At 43.6% G+C, this 21,440-nt stretch overlaps 1 pseudogene; it reads right to left on the bottom strand.

Annotated features, from left to right (window-relative positions):
* Window positions 1-18,864: 18,864 nt before the first annotated feature.
* LOC121016529 (nucleophosmin-like) lies at window positions 18,865-19,666 on the bottom strand (annotated as a pseudogene).
* Window positions 19,667-21,440: the final 1,774 nt, after the last annotated feature.

Raw genomic sequence — 21,440 nt, 5'->3', positions numbered from 1 at the left:
TTGTATGAGTCTATGTAAGTTATAATGCTTCGCTTTAATATTGATCAAAATTATAAATTTCGCCAAGAGCTATAATCCTCAGGAATTTGGGTGGCCTTTTATTTTTTTGTTAATTGAAATATATTTGATATAAAACATTGTGTAAATTTAAGGTGTACATGTTGACATATTTCTGTAGTGCAATACGATTGCCATTATAGTGCTAATTAGCACCTCTATCACACTATATAATTACAGTTTCTTTTTCGTGGTTGGAATAATTAAGATCTAGTCTCTTAGCAAGTTTAACGATTATAATACAATACTGTCTGTATTCACTGTACTTTGCATGAGATCTCTAGGAATTACTCACTATTCCTTGCAATTTTTCCCCTTAAACAACAACATCTGGTGGGTCTTAAAAAAATAGAGTGAAGGGCCTGCTTCTTGAAAGTAGGTGTTACCAACAAAGTGATTCAAAATTAAATCGTGTTAATCCTGTACAGAAAACATACTCTGAAGTTGCCCATAGGAGGCTGCGATGTTCTCCAAAGCAACTGAAGGAACTTCCTAAATGTTTTCCTAACAGGCCGGCAACGGAAGCATATCTGTAAACAAACAACACAGGACTGTCAACGTCTCACGTGTTGAAACATCTCTTGATGAACAATTACTGGCAAAAGTTAATTTAAAAAAAAAATCTCAAAAAGTGTAAGATCTCAAAAGTTTTCTTTTCCCATATGTGGAACAGGTCTTCACTCAGTGAGTGTTTTCAGTCTTTCGGGGGATAATTTGCTCCCTGTGTGAAATGTGTTATGTTGCGAGCGGAGCCCAAGGGGCAAATGTGCGAAGACCGCACAGTCCCTGGTGTCTCTCACATCCGAGAAAATGTACACGTATATACACCAATGCAACTTCTTCATTAAGCACTTGGAAACCAGCGGTGTTTACAGTGGAAGGAGAACATTCCCTTCCATCCGTGGCCATCATCCCTGGGAACCAAAGAGGAAGGAGAAATACGCCTCCCAGCTGCAGAGCATGAGCTGTGCCCGGCTCCTGGTCTGCTCCCCGTCACATGACCCTCCCGCACCTCACGGGCCTTGAGTTTTGTTGTCCCTCCACTCCCCAAGTCTCCCCCAATCCCACAGTATGAAGTGTCACCGTATGAACATCTCCCATTGTCAGCTGCAATTTTATCTTAGCTTTCTGAGGACAGAATCATCTTTTCAAAACCATATTAGCTTGCCTAGTGACCAGAACTTAAAGAGTGATACGTCAGTTCATTGAAAAAACAGGGAATTCTTTCCATGGTGCGTGACTCAGCGATCGAAAGGAATGAAATGTTGCCATTTGCAGCAACGTAGATGGAACTAGAGTGTATTATGCGCTAAGCGAAATAATTCATGCAGAGCAAGACAGGTATCACATAATTTCACTCATATGTGGCATTTAAGACCCTCAACAGACGAGCATAGGGGAAGGGAAGCTAAAGTAAGATGAAAACAGAGAGAGAGGCAAACCAGAAGAGAGTCTTAAACACAGAGAACAAACTGAGGGTTGATGGAGGGAAGGGCATGGGGGATGGGCACCGAGGAGGGCACTTGTTGGGATGAGCCCTGGGCATTGTATACAAGTGATGAGTCAGTGGGTTCTATTCCTGGAACCAATACTACACTGTATGTTAACTGACTTGAATTTAAATAAATACATTAAAAAATAAATAAATGGTGCATTTTACTTGCTGTCATAGCCTTACAGTAAGTGCATGACGATATTGCCAATGGAATAGCAGGAAATGCGACACGTGTTGACCTAAATACAAAAAACATTTCCACTAGATATCTCAGGGCAGAGTCATACCAAACTATTCTCATTGGTATTGTCACTGTATTTCAGCACATATTTGCACATTGTTGATGCAAAATCATTAACTATTTTTTGGTAGATACTAACATGAATCACATGGTAAAGTTTTCTTAGGATAGGGTTTCATAAATTTATTATATTATGTTAATTTAACGTATTATAGTTTCAAAACTTTCTACCTTTTTAATAGAAATACCTGTGAGACTACAATGTGATATTTTCATAGTGTAATTTGTTTCATAAATTGTTTACAACATTCTGTACATTTCTTTGTAGTTTTGAGTTTTTATTTAAATTCTACTTGGTTAGCATACAGTGTAATATTAGTTTCAGGAGTACAATTTAGTGGTTCATCACTTACATACAACACCCACTGCTCACCCCAAGTGCCCTCTTTATAAAAATGTTAAGTGACACAAACATACTGATGTCAGACTGACTTCCTTTTGCAAGTTTATTTTTATCTTTTTGCTGACCATCTATTTATTTATTTATTTATTTATTTATTTATTTATTTAATGTATTCATTTATTAAATATTTTTTTGTTTACTTATTTTGAGAGAGAGAGAGAGAGACCACGAGCAGGGGAGGGGCAGAGACAGAGGGAGAGAGAGAATCCCAAGCAGGCTCCACACTTTCAGCACAGAACCCGAAGCGGGTCTTGAACTCACAAACTGCGAGATCATGACTTGAGCCGAAAACAAGAGTCAGACGTGTTACCGACTGAGCCACTGGGCCAGCTCCAGCTGACTATCTATTTTTTATATTTAAGAACTATACAAGGGATCCCTTTTCACATGAGTAAAGGATTTTGCCCAATGAATATTTTCCAGCAATAGTCTGACAGCTTGGTATAAGTAAATAAGGAAACTCGTTTGTATTTTTCTCAAACTTCTATTAGCATCCGTCTTTATATCATATTAAGGACAAACCACAATATATCAACTCTGTCACAAGAAACAAATACATTCAACAAAAAATGTTTGCCTGTGTGACCGCACTTTAAAGCAGCTCCAGAGAATCTATGGACTGTGGCAGGACTGTGGCCTTGTAACGAACTGAAAATAAGGGCAGGTCCACTGAATAATTGCCAGACTGATAGCAATAAAAGCAAGAAAAGAACATATTCTTTAGGAAGTCTTCCTGATTTGCCAATATTCATACACTATCGAAGCTGTACAGACAACAGGTCCATCACCCCGTTTTTTTTTTTTTTTTTTAATTTTTTTTTTCAACGTTTATTTTTGGGACAGAGAGAGACAGAGCATGAACGGGGGAGGGGCAGAGAGAGAGGGAGACACAGAATCGGAAACAGGCTCCAGGCTCTGAGCCGTCAGCCCAGAGCCCGACGCGGGGCTCGAACTCACGGACCGCGAGATCGTGACCTGGCTGAAGTCAGACGCTTAACCGACTGCGCCACCCAGGCGCCCCATCACCCCCTGTTTTATAATGGGACTACATTCCTTTCCTAAATGTGCACACGACGCGAAAACAGTAGTGTCTTAGTAACGTTGGAGCGATTACAGAGATAAAAAGTGTATTTCATGTATGTGTGTGTGTGCATTTCTATCCACCTATCTCTATTCCAAGCAATGGGTCTAGCCAATAATATTTTCTGAAACACCCCTTCAAATTCATTTTAGATATAGTCACTTGCCTATAGGAATCAAACAGTCATTCGTACAAGGTATGCAGGAATAAATATTGATGCACTCTTTAATGCCACATTCAAATGTTTACTTATGTATTTCCCTAACAAATGTATTTCCTTAACAAATAATGAGTTACATCGCAGGTTAGGAGTAGGGAGCAAGCGGAAGATTTGGAATTCCGTGTTTGTGAGGCTGTAGGAAATAAACCGGGTCAAAAACTAATCTGGATTTGTACAAATGCCTAATAACCCACAGATTGCTTTACATTTGATTTCTTTCGTCAAAGTTCAGCGCGAAACTCACCGAAAACAAAGAGGCATTTTTGCTAAGCCTCTTTTCTAGGGTGGGGAGCAGGGCTATAAGAATTTAATACTGTGTTACAATTTTCTTTAACAGCCACCCCATTTAGGTTGTAAATTAAGAAGGCTTTCAAGTGCATGACTGCCCAGGACTTTTCCTAAACACATTCTGTTTAATTGTAGTTGTGTTCACTAGCACAGGCTACATGGGGAACGGGGACCTTCCTACTAAACAGGATTCTGTGGTTTAGACCCCGTATGTGTGTGTGGATGGGAGTGTATGATGTGTACTGTGATAGTAGGTAGTGAAACGAGGAGACTGCCGGAGAGCTCACTGCTACTGAGCCCCGACTGCCTGTCAGCTGTGAGACAGGAGAACCTAGCTTTCCTGCAGTTTTCATTTCTAACTCTGAATGCAGCTCCTGACTCTCTAACCCCTTCTCCCTCTCTTTCCCTTTTTTATCCCTTTGACCTCAGTTTTCCATTGAACATTAACTCTGACGTATGACCCAGAACCTCAATGTAAAGATGTCCTGAAGGGGCTTTGGGTGATCAATATCAACCAAGTGAGGAAATTTGGTTCCTAATACACCGAATCTTGGGAATGTGTCCTTCTTGAGTGATTAAAAACATTTTTTAATGTTTATTTATTTTTGAGAGAGAGAGAGAGAGAGAGAGAGAGAGAGAGAGAGAGAGACAGAGCACAAGTGGGGGAGGGACAGAGAGGGAGACACAGAATCAAAAGCAGGCTCCAGGCTCCCAGCTGTCAGCACAGAGCCCGACGTGGGGCTTGAACCCATTAACCGTGAGATGGTGACCTGAGCCAGAGTCGGACGCTTAACCATCGGAGCCACCCAGGTGCCCTGAATGTGTCCTTCTTGAAATGCGTAAAACAACCAGACAGACAACAATAAAACAACCACCTTTTCCCCACAGAAATGCCCAAACCAATGAATGTGTGTGCGGAATATTTGAGGGAATGAAGTATTTCAAATAGGAATCGATACGATGCCGCGACAAACAAGGTGCAGACTTGGGGAGTCGGAAATGTTTTCGGGTTCTTCTTGCTAGTTCGACACCAGCCCACACCTGACCTCTCAAAGCTCCATCCTTATAAAATGGAAATATGCTCCCTCTTTGAGTAAACAATTGTGAATATTAAACAGACCAAGTATGGTGGTGTATTGACCAGTGAATTATATACTCACGTGTAATATACAACATTGATACAAGTACAATGTGTATGACACATATGAATTCTATATCATAAGTATATATACAATGTAAATAGAAGTATAACATATACTTTCAGACAAATAACTGGTAAGTACATTAACCAAGCTCCCCTCCCCCTGGGATCCCAGCACGGCCAACACCCTGCCCAGGAGCCAGGCTTCACCTGTGGGCTCATCTCCATCAACTGCTCACAACCCTGCCCCATCCGTCCTTCTCGTCTCTTCGCAAATCTGGGTAGACCAGTTGTGCACGTGCCGATAAGTGCAACATTTAAGCCATGCAAGTGTGCCTGTTACCCGTTGCCGCGATAATGGTGCATAACAAATAACTCAAACATCAGGGGCATAAAAGAAGAGATCTTAATTGGTTTACGGGTCTGTGGGTTTAGCTGCCCGTGGGGGTGGGCTTTCTCGCTCAGTCACCTGTTTGTAGCCAGTTACGGGCTGGCGCCTACCGGTTGGCTGACTGGCAGCTGGTCTAAAAGAGCCACAGGTGATGTAACTTGGGCAACTCAGCCTCGCTCCACGTATCTTACTCTTTAAGTGCTGCTACATTTTGACAATTCACGTGGTGCTTGGCTGATAAACAAAATAAGAACCAGTATCTTTTACTTCATCATTTTGCTTTTCATCATTTTTAAGCTCTGAGAAACCAAAATAAGATGCCATTTCGTACACGTGGACTTTTGAAATGCGGAGTAATGTGAAATAACACTAAAGGAAAAGCGGGGCTGTTATTCCTCCTCCAGGAGGTAAGACTTACCCAGCACTCGTCCAGGAGCTTCAGTGTAGCACCACCGAGCACCTCCCTTATGAGGGGCACGTAACGGCCATCTGACTGTCCTGGCTTCTGACATCAGACTTGCAGGAAGTGCCCCCCACCTCCAGACATCAGTCAGTACTTTGTGTGCAGCCCACACACTGGGCTACGTGGCTACGGCCTCTCTCCAGGACCCAGAGCACGCCTCCCCTGGAGCCTGGCTCTCCCACCTGAGGACTCGTTTGCTCTGACGCACAAGCCGACGCAAAGGAGAGTAACCCGTTCATCGCCATCACGGAATTGGCCGCATATGGGATCTGACCCAGAGCTGAAAGGAAGGACAGAGTCCCCCTGTTCTCAAGCAGTGACAATACAGTGAGGGATCTCCTCGAGGAGAAGACGGAACGTTTCTGATTGATGGTCAACTGTCACCACACTCAGTGCGACTTACTGGCCCCTAAGGTCCCAGGATTGAGACATGTTAGGGAAGGCAGATACGGTGTGAGCCCCCTCTAGGCCAGAGAATAAGCTTCTCTACTGGACCTCCAGGCATCCAGAGAAGGTGAATTCACATAATTTAATGGCTTGTTTTGGTTCGTTAGTAAAACAATTGCTTTCCAACTAACAAAGCCAATGCAGAAATGGAGAACTCATTTATGGTAATTCTCTATTCAGCAATTTAAGCATGCCCTTTCAAAAATTACTTACTAGGGGATTTTCAGAGGGAAGGCATCAACATAGCTAAGAGCTCTATCCTCCAGGCCTTGCACGGTCCTTGGCTCATTGCTGGCCCTCGCTGGAGTTTTCCTGGAAGAAATCACAGGAGGGGTGACTGCGTGTGGCAGGCGCAGGCTGGATTTGGGACAACCGAGGGCCTCCCGGTCCTGGCTGTGGAGAAGAGCCTTGCAGGGAGCGCTCGCCCCGCACACAGCTTGCTGGCCATCCAGCGGTGGGGGGCATGGTCGGGATCCTTCAACAGCTCCGATTCGGTAACTCGACCAGCGGAATGTCTGGTGGACTCTGTTTTCTGTCTCGTGGACGCTGGAGCTGACAGGCAGCTGAGATAGACGAGTAAGGTGACCGCGTAACTCTTCCCCGCGCTGGATTCAGGCGAGGTTGAGGGTGGTGCTCTAGTAAGTGCTCTGGGAGAACCAGGGTAAGTGGTATGCTCCCGGCAAAGCTGTGGATGGTGGGAAAGCAGGCCTCCCGGCCTGTGCAGATGGCATCTGCCGGGCTCGGTCGGGTTCCCTGCCTCCTCTGGGGCTGGTAAGGGGCAGGTGAGGAAGGGCCCCCTGCCCCCGTTGACATGGCCCAGTGCTGCGTGTCTCTGGGAGAAACACTGCATCGATTCAGGGGTGTCTGGCCATTTCATTAGTAAGGACGGGGCCCTTCTGACATCTGGATGGTGTGCTGGTGGGTCTGCAGCCGGACAGCCAGCCGTCCCCTCGTGGCGCCTGAAGCATCCCTGTTCCATGGTCCGAGCCATGTCTCTGGGATGTTCTTTTTACGTAGTAGTCCATTCCTGCTTCGTGATGCTTCGTTCCCCTAGTGATGTTACCGCAGCATGCTCTCAGTTTCTTCTCTTTCCTCCACATTGGTCTTTTGTTTAGTCTCTGATTTGATATAGAGGTTTAATTAAGGGCATGGTGATCTTTATCCACCTGCTCTTACATATGAGAGGGCCAGTGAAAAGCTGATTGGAAGTTTTGTGTCCATAGGTGGGTTTGTTGACTGCAGGGTTCCCTGGGATTGTGTCTTCACGGAGGGAATATTAGTACATTGGAGTGTTTTTCCTTTCGGATGGTGATGTCCCGTCTGCACCTGCAATCCGCAATACAACATTCTCTTACCTGGGTGCCGCCGTCATGCTGGGAGCTGAGGAGGAGAAGAGGGTGGGAACCCAGTATTCACAACATAAATTTCAGTCGACGCCTGTTTTAATGGCACTGCTTTCCTTCAACAGTGCCTTCTGGTCTCCATTCTGCTTTATGTTTTCTAGAAAAACACACCCCTAATAATCTGTCACATCAGAGAGGAGTAACCATCCAGATTCTCAAAGGAAGGAAGCCATAGGGGGGTTTAGTGTCTAAAAAAAAAGCAACTTATGGCAAGCATTCTGGTTTATCCCCAGTTTGCCCAGAGGTCTATCCTAGGTGCTACTCATCTCTGGGTCTTGTGGGGATGAGGTAGAGTGACCTCTCCAGCTTTATCCACTGCTAATTAGGATTCAGGACTGCTGGGTAAATCACCACAAGTCCTCTGTTTTTCAGTCTCCAAAACGTTTTGGTCTCTTCTCTTTTTTCTCGAGATAATCTGTCCTTTGAAAGGTCACTTCCTATCCCTGGTGGGACTCAGTGCAGGTGGAGGCAGACGTGTCTATCCAACCCACCATATTTATGTAGAAATCTGACCCTGACAAGACCAAGTCATGTGACGCTGAAGCAGAATTTCAGGGGCTTCCACTCTTGATGCTGCAACGGTGTGTCTCAGAAAGTCCTGAGGGTTGCACCCAGGCATTTAGCACCGTGCTAAGTCACAAAGAGAAATGAGAAAATGTGGTCACTTCAAGACGTGTGCCTTCCACGGAAACCCTCCGAACAGGATCTGTTAATCTGTAGGTTCCCCAGAATTCCGAGTGAAAGCAAATAGAACGTAGGGCTTTTCATCCCCAAACGAGTAAGTTCCATAGAGGCAAACGCTGCAGTTACACGAGCGGTGATTAAATCCCACACCATTTGTACCCTGACTTGAAAATGGAGCTAAGGAGGCAGAGCTATTGGTTTCAGTCTTTTTCCTAATAAATGGAAGAGTGCACATTAATATCCCTGCTGTATAAAATGCTCCCCAAAGTAGAGCGGAACCATCATTGAATAAATTTACATGAGTTTTCGTTGTTTTTTATGCAGCATATTCAGACACTTTCTGTGAATTATATTTGACACAATTAATAACTTGATGTCTTGGTCAATATAAATGTTTTGAAGGTATGCATTTTAGATTCTAAAATATTGTACAGCTAAGTTTTCTTGCCACAGGAAGGAAAATGTGACCGGCTTTTAGTTGTTTGGCATTTGAACAAAAACTAATTTTTTTTTTTAAATTCATGGCTCTGATTTTAAGGCACAATAAATCCCTTGTCGAATCCCTAGACCATACCACAGATATTTCAAATTACACTCTTCTCTCCTGTCTGTCATGCTGACCAACGACACTCCGGGTAAAACCAGGAATGCGTTCGGGGTGTGCTGCTGTTCTCACTCTTACTTTGTGGTAAATTCTACACTGATAGGCAGACAACTCATGAAATTAAACAATAGACATACAAATGTTGCTAAGCAACCAGCTCTCCCCTGCTCTAGTAAGTTAGACCCAGTTGCAAAAGTGGGAAATCTCCATCAACTGAAAGCCTGAAGCTTGCCATTGGTGTTAACAACTCTGACATTAATTCTATGTCACCCTCCGCGTGAGTGTAGAAGCTAATAATGAAATCATTTCCGTAGGACCCTTCTTTCTTCTCCTTGGAACGCAGAGGTAACATAAATACATTTTATTTCACTTAGCAAGTAAATGGATCAAATATTAATAACTTATGTGATCTATAAAGGTAATATGTGCTCTTTAAAAGTTACGTAATCTATCACAACTACAAAGTGAGCAGACTTTTAATAATTTTAGAATATCAATTCAGCTGAACATATGCTTAAGATGAGAACTACTGTGTGTTTTATTTTGATGGTTTCTTACTTTGCTATCTCCAAGTATTAAATATTATTCCTAGTGTGTCCCATCCAAGTACGTATCTCAATATAGCACCTGTCCCTTAGCAGATTGCATGTGACATACACAGTTTCTAGCAGCATCACATTATCATTTTTAATAATAAAAAAACAAAAAGTATACTCTTGGAGGAATACCAGATCACAAAAAGGTATGTGCAGAAAATGATAATATTGCTATAAAGAGCTTCAGAAAATTCTAGCAGCTGATTTGCTGTAATAATTTGGAGTCAGTTCTTTCCTTTCACATAAGTATAATGGTGACATAATTTTTCTTTATTTTTCTTTATCACATTTAAATTTTCTCTGACTTTACTATACTATGCTATTTTATGAAACTATATCCCCTCTTTAACTGATTAAGATTTGAGGGATTATTCTTGTTCTGTGTTACATCAGTTCACTTCATTTATCTTTTTCAAAAATTTCCATGTCAAAAAACAGGTTTTCTAAGCTTCATAAAACTGAATTTACATTTAAATGCAATCCATTCTGCTGAAAAAAATTCTTGAATAAAGAGTGGCTTTATCCCAGCTATAAATGTGAAGCTACAGGATTATGTCAACCACGGAAATTGAAGCACTTAAATTAAATGAAAAGTAATTTTGCATGATACTATCCATGTGCTTATTAGAGAGAGATCACCTTTAATATACGATTTACAAAGTAAGCCCAATTAGTGTTCTAAAATATCTCCGCGCCAACAATCTGGGGAAAAATGGAGAGAATATAGTCTTTCAGAATAGATTATACTTCACACATGTCCAGAAGATGCTGAGATGTGGCTTTTATAAAGAATGATACATCATGTGCTATTACTAATACAAATTTACGTCTGTCAATTTTGATTCTGTGTTTAAGTAAATAAGTTAAAACATTATATTGCCCTGACGTAAACTTAATTGACTAAATTGTGCTTCCTTAAAACACATTGCATGAAGTAATATTGATGACATGTATTTAATTTGTCAAGGAAATTGAAACACAATGAACCCTGAACAAGGATCAGTCAGTGTTATGCATCATACATTTATGATGTTAATTCTATCGTGATACTAAAAGCATTTGCCAACACCTGACAATACAGAGAAGCAGCAAAATTCAAGACTAATAAACTGATTTTTGGCATGAAAAGATTTTTGGCAAAGCTTTCCCATTTTGCCCTAAATACCATTTTTCCTGTAAAAACTAAGTTACCTTGGTTGAAGAGAAAGGATAATCATAAAATACCTCTATGTGTATGTGCAATGAGGATTCTTTGAGACATAGCTAGGCAGGAAAGCATCCAGCCACATCCACAGGGGAAAGAATAGAATGTCCCCACTTGGACAGAATCCCTGATAACTCTGTTTAGAACTCTGGCTCCATCCTGTTGGAGGAGAACTTCTCTATTCCTCACCAGTCTTCTCAGCCAGGACTGCGGCGACTCAGTTACTTTCTGTCTCTGATGTGCACACAGGTTCGGGGTGAAGGTTCATCAGAAATAACGAGGGGCGCCTGGATGGCTCAGTCAGTTGGGTCTCTGACTTCGGCTCGGGTCATGATCTCGCAGAGCGTGAGTTCAGGCCCCGCGTTGGGCTCTGTGCCTGGAACAGCTCGGAGCCTGGAACCTGCTTCGATGCTGTGTCTCCCTCTCTCCACCCCTCCCCTGCTTGTACTCTGTCTCTCTTTCTCTCAAAAATAAATAAACATTAAAAAAAAATTAAAAAAAGAAGAAATAATGAGGATTTCTCATTTCGCACTCTCATGGAGTCCTTTAAAGCTGCTGTATTGGGAGTCCATGGAATGCCGTCCCCAACTCTGTCAGGTACTGACTCCCCCAGCTTCGGAGGGTGTTGGGAACCAATCGTGCTCGGCTGAGTTCCTCTCTGGAACCTTCTGTCAGCCAGAAAGACCCATTGCCTCTTATCCCATATCCCAGTATTGGTCTGGGCTGGCTCTCTTCCTCAGAGCAGGGAGGTTGTCAAGGACCATCCCAAGTCCAAGGCTGCCTGCGAGATTGATTAGGACCGTCTGCCATACCGCCCCAACAGCCTGGCACCTCCCAATGATACTTCCTTCCCATAGGCGTCGATCCAGCACGTCTCCATCTTACAGACTCCACCGTAAGACCGCGGGTACCAGAAGCGTGCTCAGGAGGCGGACTCTAAAGTGAGACGCTGGCGTGGATCCCACAGCAGTGACAAGTGAAAGTGAAGATCTATCGTAGCTGGTAGACGGAGCAATGGCAGCCCTTGTAATGCTGGAGGTGCACGTTTGTTAGGGGTTACTAGTGTTGAACGAAGGAGAGATAGTTGAGGCGGGGAATGTACTGGCAAGCGCAATGTCCTAATTCACAAATATGAATGATAAGTACTAAGGAACTGAATGACACTGTGGGGGTAATTGATAGATCAGTGACAGACAGTGGAAAGCTGAAGGTCATTAATCACAGATTTAAGGTGAAGTGGGAGTCACACGGGCCGTATCATGAAGAGCTGCAAGGCGGTAAAAGCTAGGATAGTCTGTATGGAAACTGGTATGGGGAGTGCCAAACCAGTACGGGACAGAGCATGAAATTGGGACGACATCATAGACTCAATTATACAGTAATTAACTCTTAAGTCTGATAAATGTGCTCTTTTCCGTCCTTATGGAGGTGGATGGACCAGATGCATTTCATGATCTCATGGAACAGAAAACAGTGCATGTGTATGATGTTATTCAGAGCTAGATAACTCTCCTGCCCTCTCTCAAAATACAATCTGGATGCATCTGGAAGATCTATACAATCCGCCGAACAATACATTGGTCATCGTGTCAATGGCATGTCGTTGAAGTAGATGACTAAGAATTGGCAAATACATTGCAGGTGTTGGTAAGATACCTGCACTCTAGACCATGGAAATGGAAAAAAAGGGTTGAAAACCTTCACATATCAGTGATTCTTTTAGTGATCTAGGTGTCCAAGGGATACTGGGACATGATCTCCAAAGTAAAGGAAAAGTCTCTGCCTTGTGTTGTCATCTTACTCAGAAAGAAGCACAATACCTGGTAATCTTCTGGTTCTGGAGACAGCATGTTCCAAACTTGTCAACAAAGCTGTGTCACATTTACCGCTTTGACCAAGTGACATCGCTATAGCCTGAATTGTGTCTCCTTCTCCCCAGCTTCATGTATTGAAGTCCTGCCCCCCAGGGTGATGGTATTTGGAAAGAGGGCCTTTGAGAGGTAGTTGGGCTTAGACGAGACCATGAGAGTAGGGCCCTCATGATGGGATTAGTGTTCTGGGAAGACCAAGAAGGAGACACCAGAGCTCTCTTGCATGCTCACGAGGAAGCAGTCATGTGAGCACAGAGCAATATGGTGGCCGTCTGCAAGCTAGAAACCGCATTGGCCGATACCTTGATCTTGGACTTCCGGCCTCCAGAACTGTGAGAAATAAATGTCTGCCGTTTGAGCCGCCCAGGCTATGGAATTTTGTTACAGAGGCAGCCTGAGCAGATGAAGACAGACATGGAAAACCATCCGTTTTGCGTGGGATTCAGAATACAAAAGGGCTCTGTGGTCCAGGTGGCAACTTAAGTGGCCCTGTCATTTGAATAATACAACTCAATGGACACGAGAGATCTCTATGCAGTTGGAAAATTCCCTGTGTAGAGCTCCTGGCATCCCCAGTATGAAAATAATAGCTAAGAGCTCTAGGCTAATGGACCCAGTTTTGGACACTGGCAGCACATAATTGTACACTATCCAAAAATATTTCTCAAGAGCTATGAACCTGGTAGTAATAGAGATCCTGACATATCAAATGACCATGTGATCAGAACTGGTTCACAATCGTTTCTGTGAGAGCCCACAAGTCAAAGGTAAGGTTAGCGCAGCAGACATTTAGTGAGGAGGAAATGGTATGTTCAAGATCGGGCACAAACTAGCATGAAAGGACACAGATAAGCTCTGTGAGCAGGCAGCCTCCCTGGTGTCCACTACTGTCCCTCTGTGGCTTCTTCTTCAGCTCAAACTTACGTCCACTCTGGTTTGCCTTACGATTGGCTGATGGAGGAGGAAAAAGGCAAAGCTTGCTTAACAGTTGCGTTGCTCAGGATAGGACGCAAGCTGATAAAGGGTGAGGGCTGTGCTGAACCCAAAATCAGGAGTGGTCCTAAAGAACAGCAGGTAGGAAAGAATCCTCCCAGTGGATGCTATTTCACCCATTTTCTGTAGAGAGAATAGCCAAGGTAGGAATATAGTCTGACTCACGGGAGCCGTGACTAGCTTGGCCGGCTGGTCCATGGATGAAGAAGGTTTAGAACATCGGAGACAAGGAAACCAGAGAGGAAGCAAGCTGACGGGCTTGGGGAAGTGGCCCTGGATGTGAAGATCTTTGCTCTCACTCTCACACGCACTCAACAGCATTCACCTAGAGATTCTCTGTGTGAGGCCTCCAGAGCATTTGACCTACTGGCATAGGGGCGTGAGTAACAGTGCACTGAACAGAGAAACACACTACAGTGGAGATTAGCCGGAGCTCTGGATACATCATGGAATCCACTGGGTGAGTATCCGGGAAAGAACAGGGCCCTCCTGCCCGAGGGGAGCGGGGCCGTGGCTCAGCACCAGGACCCACACAGCCGGGCTGAAGGGCCTGCGTCACCACGGCCTCTCCTCAGAGCCGCCAGATGCAAGGTCCTTGGGACGAAGGCCATCAGTGCAGTCCGTAAATTGTTGCTTTTTCCGTTACACGGAACCGTTATCATTTGATCTAGCTAATGTGTTTTTTTCTTCTATACGGATAAGTTGCTTCGCATAAAGGTCACGTACATAGATCCCTGCGGCCTCCTCTGCACATGCGTCGACTTATCTGAAGACTGGCTGTGAGCATCTCCCTGAGCTGTGCCAAAGCATGCGCAAGTCTGGTGGATGTTTGATTTAACGAAATGTTGACTGACAGTAGATGGTGGTAGTTATGAAACTTGGGATATTTAATTTTCAATTAGACAAAACACTGTGTGTGTGTGTGTGTGTGTGTGTGTGTATACATGCATTCATTCAATGAACCACCAGTAAGTATAATATTCCAATACTTTCCATCTCAATCTTCTATTTCTTGAGTTCAAATTGAAACAACAACCCTTCTAGATCCCAGTTAGAGATTAAAAAGACTGTGCTTCTTTTCAAAAGCTGCTTCCCTCCCTTGAGGGGAGCACTCTGAACATAAATCACTTAAGACACCATTACATCCCATCTGGGCAAAGCCAGATAAGCTGTTTACTAGACCCCTCCCCTACCAAGTTTGTATTGTAGAACAAAAGCTAAAGTGTCTGATGGAAGACTGAAAATTGAATCTTCATCATCCAATGTCACTAACGTTGTTCCAATTTCCTATCAGTAGAAAGACCTTAGGAAAATAATATAAATGTGACAGACACACTGAGGAAATTAAGGTGAAAGTATTACTCATCTCTCTGGTTCTGAGATTGCACGGAGAACCCAAGGCAGGGTTCTCAATCACTTAAAACCCTACTTCATCTTGACAAAAGTCTCTCTCCCTCTTTTAGTATTATTTAAATCCAAAATTAATCCTGTATTATCACACAAAACTTGAAGCGATGAAAGAAGGCTGTTATTTTATTCTTGAACTAAATACGCTCTTCATACACATCATTCTGATATGATTCTCTTTAGCTAAAATGAGCACATTCTGAGCTGTGGTAGCCTTTTTATGCATGACCGTAAGAGGAGGGAGGGAGGGAGAGATTGAGGGGGAAGGGAGAACATTTTCAGGAGGGCAATCTATACATGGGAACAAGGTTTGGAGTAGAGAAAATGATAAATAAATGCTCTTTCAGGAAGAACAAACAAGATACAGACCATCCGAATGAGAGGATCGGCCAAAGCATACTGTTTTGTAGACACAAGAGAGACAGTACTGAGGACACACTAGGATGTGCACATTTTTAAGGGTAAATAAAAGCGCGCTGTGACATCCCAGGGGGAGTCCTGACAGCGTTGTGGTGATATGGTGATGACAGCCGTTAACACATACCCTTTCTGCTTCTAGGAAACAGTAACAGGTGCACTAGAGGAATGAGGACTTCTTCCCCCCACCAAATCACGCATGTCCACCTAGCCCTTCCCAGCTGCAGCAGAAACGGTCCTTCACCCGCTAAATCAAATAAATATGGTGAAATATTCTGGAAAGCATGAAGTATAGCCAAAGAGAGAAAACATGGTCACCTGGATAAGACATGGGCACTGTAAATGAAGGAAGTTGTAAGCCATTACAGTAAATGACAGATTTGAGAGATTTGGTAAAGTGAATCATGATACGGTGAGTCAATTCTTGGACACATTGGGAGAGGATTTTTAGCCTCTGACAGAGGTCGGTTCCAATCTCGGCTCTCCCAGTTCCTGTTTGGTCTTAGACACGTTCCTTAATCCTTCTGAGATGCCGTGTCCTTATATTCACCCCAAATCATACCTACGTGCTAGGCGTGCTGTAATGTCCAAAGAGGCAAGCCATTTTTAAAGCTCCCATCCTCACTGCAGCCATCATCATCGTTAATTTTTATTTTCTGTGCCAATATCCTACCTTCAGGACCAGAGACGATCAAAGGTGATCTCGAACTAAGGAGTATCGGCGGATGCTCATCCTAGCCTGTGGGAGCACGGAGGGAGTGACTCCCGTGCGGACGCTCAGGGTGCACACGGGTTTCCTGGCCTTTCTGGCAGGAAATGAGAGGAACACACCGGGAGCACGGAAACGAAGCTGAGACCAGCTCGAGGACAAGCTGTCGGAGCTCATCCTTCAAACGCACGCAAGCAGTCACTCTTCAGGCCGCGTCACAAAATGCGCGTCCACTCGGACGGTCGTTGGGGCCCCTCTGATCCGGCCCCTGGACGTGACGAGGCCTCCAGAGGAAACCCACCTGACAGCGTGCAGCACAAAGCGTCATTATTAGGCTGTTTCTCACGGCTCATGCCCGGTTAACTGCAAACACGGGGTCAGAAACGGTTTTTACACGCTCCTGCTAGATGGAAAGTGAAAATTAAACATGTTGGTATCATTCTCTACCTGTTGTCTGCTGGCCACAGTTAACCGAGTCGCTCTTTCACCTTCAGACCCTATTCCAGCCTGCCATCGACCATGTGACCGTGTTACAGAAGCTGCTTGTCTTAAGAGTCTCGCATACATGAGACAATTAAATAGGCAATTCCTGTTTGGGCCTTGGGTCCTGCTACGTTCCCGAGGGGAACGTGTGTGGTGGTGTTCTGAGTTGTGTAAACATTGCGTGTGTCCCACGTGTTTGTCAGTGATAGGATGTCCGTTTTCCTCATAGGACTTGTTCTTCCCCAGGCATGCTTCAGTTACTTTTTTCTAATCCAGAGCCTCTATTCAAGTTATTTCCCCAGTCTTGATCCCATAACGTCAGCCAGCCAGACCTGCTCCCGTAGACTGTGGGGCAGGAGGCTACAACGCAGAGAAACGCCCCTGGAAATTTCTCCATGTGCACACGACCGAGTCTCACGTTCGAACGTCTTCTTTACTCCTCGTCTGTATTTTCTATTGTTCTTGGAGACAGGCGCGACGTTTTCGTCTTCTGCGATTCTCACACTTGTCAACTGATCTTGTGTGTCCCAGGCTGACCTGCAGCATTCTGGAAAATATTTTCCCCCTCGCTGTTCCTGCCTCCCCCTGGTACATTTCCCTCCCCCGGGTTTAAAAGTGTTGGAACATGAGCCACAGGACAGCCGCCGCTGCTCAGCACCCTGCCCCACGACTGGGCGGAAGAGGAAGAATATAAACAACCCTTCTCTTGGCCTGGAAGGCCCCTCCCCCTACGTGTCTGTACACACCTGTCAAGTTCGTCAAGTGCTGGCCCGTCCCAGCCTCAGCCCCGCTGCGATCCTAGCAGAACATGAACCAGTCGACACTCTGCCCTGCCTCAAATTTTCCCTGGAGGCTGCCGGCCAAGTTCAAACTCTTTAACGCGGTCTACCAACCGTTGGTGGTCTACCTCCCGTTTGCTTTACCAGGTGACCGTGAATTCTTGGGGTTAAAACACTATATGCTTTGTGCAGTTACCTGAACTATTATGTTCATTCATATTTTTATGCGTTTGCATATAATTCAAAGGTATAATGAAGCGTTAGCCCTATGGATTGTTAATTGTGTGTTCTGTGCTTGGGGAACTGTGCCGGGCACAAGGGAGAAATACATCACTAGAACAAAAATCTTCCTCCAGAGGAAGATTCTACAGTTATGTTACAAATGGGTAGTATCTGAACCAAATCATAAAAAGAATTGTAAGAATTTAAGTGGACAAGAGAGACAAGGTCATTCCTAGGAACGTAAAACAAAACAAAACAAAACAAAACAAAACAATCTGAGCCCCGTCTCCAGATTTTCTGATTAAATTGTTCTGTGTTGACAATTCGCATTTGTAACAAGTTCCCAGGTGATGTTGATATTGCCAGTCAGAGAGAACCATGGGTTTTAAGGAGAAAACAGAGTCCCTGTGTTGAATTGGAAGGAGTCTGACAGTGAATAGGTAATATTCTTTAAAAAAAAAGAGACAGACCATGAAGAATCCAAGAAATGGAAAATAGAACTGAAAGGAAAGAAGGCACACCTTCGCAGCCCAACGAGTTGGATTAAATATTGGCTAAAATTGACTTAAATATATGATTTGCTCCATCACTGGTTGAGGAGGACTCGTGCTATGTGGGATTTTTGTAAGAAGCATGTGTTTGGTTTACAGTTTTTGAAAGGGAAATATGAATTCAGGGGAGTATTAGTATTTTAAATTTTAAATGATTTAATTTTGCTTTATTAAAATACTGAGTTTATTTCACATGCACATTTTCATCTGCCCACCATTTCTATTTGTCTGACCACCACCACATCCTAACAGTCCGTATGTACCAGAACCCAAGCAAAGGGTAGAGTTCCATGTTTAAAAACGAACAGGAAGTTTGAACAACACATTCTTGGTAATGGAACCTGGACAACATTGATCAGACATCACAGGAAAAGTCCTCACTCTGCAGTATAAAAAGGACAGCCCGATATCAGCTGTTACAGAAATGAAATAAGACTGAAAACAATTTTTTTAAATGTTTATTTGTGGGACAGAGAGAGAGCTTGACTGGGGGAGGGTCAGAGAGAGAGGGAGACACAGAATCCGAAGCAGGCTCCACGGTCTGAGCTGTCAGCACAGAGCCCAATGCGGGGCTCGAACTCACAGACCGTGAGATCATGACCTGAGCCGAAGTCAGAAGCTCAACCGGTTGAGCCACCCAGGCGCCCCAAGACTGAAAATTTTAACAAACTGCTTAAACTGTTTTCTTAAAGAGACTTCCTGCACTGCCAGATGCCTTGAATAGCCTCTTGGTCAGCCATCTGGAGACAATTCTTCACATAATTGATGAATTTGGCCTCCACTTTTGGGAAGAGGGCCACCTTTGTCTATGCTTGTTTGCCATTTTTTGCTTTAATATCTTCTATGGAACTAGGCCCTTTCAGTGTTTTGGGAATGTTTTCCTATTTTTTGAAGGATCTTGACCTTTTGATCTTGGTGTTGATGATTTTGAGTCTCTTCCACTCTGGTTTGATATTTGTGCATTTTTGGCTGGAGTGTCTTGTATAGATTTCTTCACTAGAGCCTTGTCTTCAGTTTCCTTCTCGTCACCATCACCACCATCACCATCATCTTCACATCTTCTTCATCATCATCTTCTTCATCATCATCTTCATCAGCAACAAGTTTTACTTTTCTCTGTGGAAACTTGCTGCCACTTTCAGGAGCAGAACACTTTCCAAATATACCAAGGAGTTTCATATCCCCTTCCCTCTTCCTCTTCTGACTCTGCATCGTCCTCCACAGCTATAAAGTTCTGTCCACTAGTGTGCACAGGCCTTGAATCACATTTCAACTGTAAGACCACAGGTGGTATTATTTCCAAGCCCCCTAGGGAAACCGTCGGCTGGACAGACATTTTCAAAGTTGCCAGTGTGATTTTAATTGGATTGCCATAGTAATTCATTGCCTCTGATTCAACAACGTTCAATTCTTCCTTTGTACCAGCCCCTGCACAGGCCATTCTTAAATATGACTGGTGCTCGTTTCCAACCTTATCCACATTAAAGTGATAATCATTGTCAGCCTTCAGTTCACAACCAAAAAGGTAGTTCTGGGACTCATGTCCATTTCCTTCAAAGCTTCCATGGTATGGTGGCATGCATTTAGGTGGGAGAGAGGGCGGATGGGGATAAACGACTTCTGTTCCAGAGAACAGCTGCACAGGATGGAATCACACCAGGGAGTAAATGAAATATTTTAAAGTGGAAGGGGCAGTCTCATGAACACAATCATTTTAAGGAGAGAAAAATAAAGGGCCATCTGCCTGTATTATCTGACCAGATCACTGAGTCACACAAAGAAATAACTTTTGAGGTGTTTTATTTGGCTTCTTGTCCGGTATACACTTGACTACAGGATGGTCTATAAACCCGTCTGATCCCCGGTAATTTTACCTGACTCCGCTGGGCTAATGGTGAGACTCCCATTAATCGCACACATTTTTTTTTTTAATTTTTTTTTTCAACCTTTTATTTATTTTGGGGACAGAGAGAGACAGAGCATGAACGGGGGAGGGGCAGAGAGAGAGGGAGACACAGAATCGGAAACAGGCTCCAGGCTCTGAGCCATCGGCCCAGAGCCCGACGCGGGGCTCGAACTCCCGGACCGCGAGATCGTGACCTGGCTGAAGTCGGACGCCTAACCGACTGCGCCACCCAGGCGCCCCTCGCACACATTTTTTAATCCAACCACGTAAAATTTGAAGTTCCTATTTTTTCACCCCCTTTCTCTTCTAAGTCTATTTATAAGATTAGTTATTGTATACCAACTTAAGCTAGACTGTCATTCTGATTAAGACCCTCAAATGGCTCAGACAAAGATCGCAAAATAAAGGTTACAAATCAAGTAAGCTACGAGCTATTGTATTGTAACTGTAGGAAAATTGATTACTTTTTCTTTTTGTTCTTGTAAAATAAATTGGCAGAGGATGGACACACATTATTTTGTGACTTTTCAGTTCTATCATATCCATGCTTCGTTAGTATCATGAGCAAATACTTCTGAAAGTTTACACAAGTGAGATTCTTTTTATTTTATTTAATTAATTAATTAATTTACTTTTAAAAATATAATTTATTGTCAAATTGGCTAACATACAGTGTGTAAAGTGTGCTCTTGGTTTTGGGGTAGATTGCCGTGGTTCGTCTCTAACAGACAGCACTGAGTGTCATCCCAAGTGCCCGCCTCAGTGCCCATTGAGATACTTTTTAAATGTCATTCTTTCATCTATGATTTGCAAAAGGAATAACAATGTCCACTGATAAATTTTCATTTGGCTCCAAAGTATGTAGAGTTGTTCATTCCTTCAAGATGTACAGTCCGGGGACACCTGGCTAGTCAGTTAAGTGTCCAACTCTTGATTTTCGCTCAGGTCATGGTCTCATGGTTTGTGGGTTTGAGCCCTGCATCAGGCTCTGTGCTGACCGTGTGAAGCCTGCTTGGGATTTTGTCTCCCTCTTTCTCTGTTCCTTCTCTGCTCACTCTCTATCTCTCTCTCAAAATAAATAAATAAATAAACTTAAACAAAGATATACAATCAGTATAAAGTGACCTTGGAAAACGAGAGAAATTCCTTAAAAGTACTGGCAAGAATTAGTAGAGCTTTAGTTAGAAGTTATCCAAGATGCTATGAGACCAATAGCTGTTAGAAAGACGAATGTCTAAATTTTGCAGTGAAGTAAGTCCTGTGATGTACGTCCAATGAAATATATTAACACATTAATGGCATCATATTTAGTTTGTTATATGAA

This window comes from Herpailurus yagouaroundi, unplaced genomic scaffold (assembly GCF_014898765.1).
Source record: "Herpailurus yagouaroundi ecotype Mexico unplaced genomic scaffold, PumYag 211, whole genome shotgun sequence".
Taxonomy (NCBI): domain Eukaryota; kingdom Metazoa; phylum Chordata; class Mammalia; order Carnivora; family Felidae; genus Herpailurus; species Herpailurus yagouaroundi.
This window is presented reverse-complemented; position numbering and strand designations above follow the sequence as displayed.